Raw genomic sequence first — 6,335 nt, 5'->3', positions numbered from 1 at the left:
TTGTTTAACCAACTGGATAAGGAAATTCTTTGAGGAAGGGGATCATGCTATATAAATAAATCTTATGACATATACCCTAAAACAACTGACATAATGACATCTACATCATACAGAGTTTGGTAACTTCTAATTTTGAAATGAATTAGGATTGACTATAAGTAGAATATTTATTTTAAAAGAATATTACATAATCAAAAAGTCTCAAGCCTAGCTTTATTCTGAACAAATAGTTTCAATCTTTGTATGCAAAGATATTGAAAAAAAATCATATCATTTTTTACTATATTTTGGGGTTTGCTCAGACGTTCCTAGTCATTAGTATCTGTTTCCACCTGGAAGCACTATCAAGTAAATGTCATCATTAAGCGGAAACTAGTTCAGAGAACTCAATTTGATCAAGATAACAATCTAAATCTAACCCTTATGCTAGTCTTAACATGAAGCCTAAACTAACCCAAGCTCAAATCATAACACTAGGCTTATATCTAATCCTCACCTAACACTAGATCTAGCCCAAATTTAACCCAAATCCTAGACTTAACCCTACATTGACTCTAAACTTAGCCCTACCTCTACTCTAGGTCTAACCCTATCCTTGCCTTAACCTAACTCTAACCCTAGCTCTAATCCTAGTCCTAACTCTAACTTTAATAATAATCTTAATCCTACTTCTAAACATACCCCTGTCTGCTAATCGTAATCCTAATCCTAATCCTAATTTGAGCCCTAACACTAGCCCAAAATCTAACACTTAGATTCACATGACTAATATCTAATTTAATATGTAATTAAAAACAAGAAAGTCTGTAAAGCAAAGAATAGACAAAAGAGGGAGATGGGATATATAACATACATGTGCATACATATGTATATTTTCAGATACTGAACATAAATATTCAGTACCAGATATGTTAAGTATCAGAAATATTTGAAAAGTAACCATCATTCTTTTCTCAGTAAATGCTTAACATTCAAAAAGAGAGAAGCTCAAGTGAAGGAAGCTTTTCTCATAAGTATATATGTTTATATTTCCTCAATGATCTTTTTGGATTTCTTCATAAACAAATGAAAATAATCTTATCTCATTTAGGGATCTGGGTGTTGGCAGAAACTAAATTGGGTAAGATGAAGTTAGATTCTGTAATTCCTATTTACTGTTGAAATGATTAATGAAAAACTGATCAGAAACCTAAATGGACATTATAATGGGTTGAATGTTGCCTCCCCAAATATATTTCCATGTTAAAATCTGTAACCTGTGAGTATTACCTTATTTTGAAGAAGAGTCTTCACATATTTAATTGAATTAAAGATCTCAAGATGAGGTCATCCTAAATCCAATGATAATTTTTCTCATAAGAAACAGAAGAGGAAAAGACATAGAAGAGGATAAGGTAATATGACCATGGCAGCAGAGATTGGAGTTATGCAACTGTAAGTAATGCCAGTGGCCATCAGAAGCTGGACGTGGCAAAAAACCGAATCTTCCCTAGAACCTCCAGAGGGAAGTACAACCACCTTGATTTTGGATTTTTGGCTTCCAGAATTGTGAGTGAATAAATTTATGTTGACTTTAAGCCACTGAGTTCGTGGTAGTTTGTTAGAGCAGCCTTAGGAAACATGGACATGATGTGGTCAATGTTATAACACCAGAGAAGTGAAGATTGTGTTTGCTGGGTGAAAGTTCCAGTGATAAACCACTAGGCAAAGAAAGCTTCATCAGAAAGAAGGTTGCTAGTGGTAAAGCTTGTGCTCTAATGAAATTAGATTGGTGTATAATAAGCTTTTTACATGAAGGGTGGTTTACATTTTTCCATCTTTACTACTTACCACAAACTGCAGATGTCACTATTGAGGCAAAGATAAAATGACAAGATTACTCCGCTTGAGTTCATAGACCAGGAATATATATATATATATATATATATATATATATATATATATATATATATATATATATATAATTAGATAAGTTCTAAAAGAATACTATGGGCAAAAGAGATGAGAACCTAAGCAACTTTGTCTGAAGTAGCAGTGGTCGAAGGGGTACGGTAAAAGGAGTTTATTAGAGAAAATGTCAAAGTAGAAGTGGGATGTCATTATGAAGTTAATTTCTCAAAAGATAGCACTGGAAATATACAGAATTCCATTCCAAATTTGTTTCTTATATAATTTATTTACATTTTTTAAATTGACTTCATTAACTCCTTTAAATATACTTTGTTGTTTCTCATTTTTATTGTCAATCCGGTCAGAGATTTAAAATAATATGGATGATGTTTTATTCCATGAGGGATTTTTCATATCGAATCCTATGAGAAAAGTGAGGTCAATTGCAGCACTGATTCCATTTTTGAGTTTTAGAATAGAGCTCATAATATAACTATGACTTCCTCAAGTGGTTCTGGGAACTTTACTGTCTGATCAGGAAATGATACTGACACAATAATCTTCCTATGACATGGCTTCAACCATACTATATACCTGCTCAACAAATCACAACTTTTACCACGTAACACCTGGATTGGTGTTCAAAGACTTCTCCCATCTGACTGTTTCTTAGCTTTGTCATGTTTCCTCATTCCTGTGTGGACCTACCATCAACTGTGTTTTCATCATTTTATTGTTGTCCTTTGTCCATGGAGTCCTTAAATTCTCATGAAATCTTACCTCATCTTTAAGGAAATAATTTTTGAGTCTTAACTCAAAGCTTTCCTCCCTCCATTTTCCCCAGCCCCTTTTCCTTCAACACATATTTATTTAGTGCTAGATACTGGGCAGGTGCTAGAAATATAGAAACTCCTAATTTTTGTCTCTCAACCATGACTTACTTGTCTCTAAATCTAATGGACACTTTTCTGTTATCGTAAGTCCATGTTTCTCCCACTGGAGGACTAGCAATCTCCTTGGTGACGGGGGCTATCTTCCATTTGTTCACTTCTTTGTTTCAACTTCTCTGTGTCTGACACATAGTAGATATTCAGTAAATTTAAATAAATGAATGGGTAAGCACTGCTGTTGATATTGGTACTAATCATAGAGAAAATGTGGCTGTTTTTCTTAAGAAAATGATGATTTATCAGAATCTTCATCTTTCTGTGAAGCATGAAAAATACTTGGCCAAAAGATAGACTCAATTTTGAGTAGCTGATGTTTTTCCATTCTTACTTCTAAGTAACTGACCTGGAGTGGACTATACTTGGCATATAGAACTTGAGTTACTAAGAGGGAAGTAGTTGAACTTGAGAAAGCAGGAGTGATTTATTATTTCTTGGAACTAGAAATCAGAATGTTATTGCTCATGTTAGATAACGAAAGAAACAGAGTTACATTTACCTTTTTAAAGTGATGTTACATGTGCTCACTTTTGAACAGGTTTGGGGTTACCTATTTTATTCATTTCAAACTTATTTTAGTTATGCATTCTTTGTTAACTATAATCTTTCATAGACAAATATACAAAACCAATTAGAGCAGAGATACTTTATGTAAAGTGGGGGCTGAGCAGCTTAGTGGTGTTAGGTGATACTCAGCACTTTCGATGACATTCTTTTGGCTCCAAAGAAACTCCAATCTTCATAGCATTTAGTATAAAGACCCTGCAGTAGCTTATAAGAGAGGGATGTGAAAATGTTGGGTAAAGGGTACTAAATTTCAGTTATGCAAGATGAATAAGTTCTAGAGACCTAATGTACAACAATGTGACTATGGTTAATAATATCGTCTTGTATACTTAAATTGGCTAAGTGAGTAGATCTTAAGTGTTGTCATCACACACACACACACACACACATACACACACAGAGAAAAGAAATTAGATGATGGTAATCATGTAAGGTGATGGATATGTTAAACAGCTTGCCTGTGGTTACTTCACAATGTATATGTATATTAAAACATCAAGTTATACATTATAAATGTATACACTTTTTATTTGTCAGTTATATCTCAATAAAGCTGGAGGGGGAAGAAAAAAGAGAAGTGCAAGAAAATATCAATGCTATAATTCAATGGGCACTTTAAATATATACATGGGAGAATAAAAACTTGTGTTGCTTGGTTCTGAAACCATCTTCGGATAAGAAGAAACAAAAAATTGATCATGAACCCTTCAAGCTATCAGAAAGAAAACATTCAAACTATAGAAAAAGAAATACACAAATCATAGAGAAAGCTAAAAACACAAATAAAGTATTAAAAACAGAAATTAGTGTATAAAATATGATAGTGAAACTAAGAAAATACATGTCTTAGTAATAAATACATATAAAGTAAACATACTTGTTAAAAGAAAAATATTCTCAACTTAGATTAAAAAGTCAGAATATTATTAAAATCTAAAAATCAGAACCTTATTAAACTCTTTAAATGCATTTAAAATGATATAGGTGCATAAAAAGTAAATAATGGGCAAAGACACTATTTGGAGACAGGAACAAAAGGCAAAGCAAAAGCAAAAGCAAGGATTGTAATAGCCAACAATGTTGAGTTCAAGTGACAAGTATGATTACCCAAAAACAAAAGTGTAATCAATGAGGGTGTGTCACATATTTTTAAAACAAATAGTAGCCTCAAAAACTGAAGGCAAAATAAACCCTAGTATAAGAGGTCAGGGAGAATTAGTGGCAAGGGGCTTTTGTTTACTTCATTCAGAGTCAAATATACCAAATGTACAAAAATAGTACAGATATTTAAGACATAAGCATATAAATAACACTATTAATAAAATATATCAAATTATATAAATTATGTAATTAGGAAATCAACCATGTTTCCTTCATGTGCCCAAGAATTATTCACTAAATCATAACATATGGTGAGTCAACAAAAAATCTCAATGGTATTCTGTCCTCATCATAAGTCTAGAAATTTATAACAAAAGAAAAATCAACTACGCTTACCACAAAAATGTTAAAGAAAACTTTCTCATTAACTCTTAGGTAAAATACAGTATCAGAAATTAAACTACAACACACCTACAAAATTAGATAGTTAAAATCTATGCATCAAAACTAAAAGAGCATGGTTAAAGCAGTCCTTGGAGGAAAAATTTTAGTCTTAAATTACTTAGCACACTAAACCAGAAAGAATAGAAAAACAAACAAACAAACAAACAAAACTCAGTAGCTATCTAAACCAAGATGTTTAAAAAGGAGGATATAATAAAAAATTAATACAAATTTGCAAACATGAATAAATCCAAGAGCTGATTCTTTTAAAAGGCTGATAAAATAGATAATCTGTTAATTAAAAATATCAGGAAAAAAAGTAGTACTGTATGAAATTATTTTTAAAAGATTGAGAAATAACTATGGATAGAGAAAAATCACAATTTCTTTAAAGACTGCTTTTCTCAACTTTACCAAAATATATTTGAATACCTGGATGAAATGCATGATTTTTTAGAAAAAATAAAATAATGATTCTAGAAGAAAGAGTTCAATTTCTATGGAATAAATTGATGCAGCTGACAAAAATTTACTACCTACCTTTTACCATCTTCCTCAAAAGTGTTAGACTATATGATTTTACTTGTCAGATGAATCTGTAGCAGCTTTTTTGTCCAACATCTTAGTGAGGCTAAGTGGTAGCAGCTGCTCTCTGAGCTTTGCTGTTATGCCCAACGTTGGCAAGAAGTAAAAAGATGCTGGAAGGTCAGCCAAACTTGAAGGCAAAGACCCAGCGAACAAATCTGGGGGCAAGGCCACAAAGAAGAAGTGGTCCAAAGGCAAAGTTCAGGACAAGCTCAATAATTTAGGCTTGTTTGACAAAGTGGGAAATGACAAACTCTGTCAGGAAGTCCCCAGTCATGAGCTTATAATCCCAGCCATTGTCTCTGAGAGTCTGAAGGTCCAAGGTTCCCTGGCCAGGGTAGCCCTTCAGGAGCTCTTTAGTAAACAACTTATTAAACTAGTTTCAGAGCATGGAGCTCAAGTAATTTACACCAGAAACCCCAAGTTTGGGAATGACCCAGCTGCTGATGAAGAGGCATGAAAAAGAGGTCCCACCAATTGTACATTTGAAAATAAACTTTATTAAAATAAAAATGGAATCTGAGGGATATTAAAAAATTTAACTTTATTAAAGCAAAATTTGATTCAAATTGGGTAGTGCCAAACTGGAGAGAGTTAGGAGCACTCCACTAATAGGAGCTGCCAATTAAATTATGACTCACCATGAATTTTGATATTATTATAATTATCCATAATGATTCTTTTATTTCAGAAATATTAACATATGAAGAATCTTAGTATTTATGAAAATTGGTGTTATTGTATATTTTTATTATTCCTTGGAGTTTTTACAAATATATTTATTACCTTTTTATTGAAAAG

General features: G+C 32.4%; 1 pseudogene; it reads left to right on the top strand.

Annotated features, from left to right (window-relative positions):
• Positions 1-5,616: 5,616 nt before the first annotated feature.
• LOC107514214 lies at positions 5,617-5,994 on the top strand (annotated as a pseudogene).
• Positions 5,995-6,335: the final 341 nt, after the last annotated feature.

The sequence above is a fragment of the Rousettus aegyptiacus genome, unplaced genomic scaffold (genome assembly GCF_014176215.1).
Source record: "Rousettus aegyptiacus isolate mRouAeg1 unplaced genomic scaffold, mRouAeg1.p scaffold_m13_p_12, whole genome shotgun sequence".
NCBI classification, from domain to species: Eukaryota; Metazoa; Chordata; class Mammalia; order Chiroptera; family Pteropodidae; genus Rousettus; species Rousettus aegyptiacus.
This window is presented reverse-complemented; position numbering and strand designations above follow the sequence as displayed.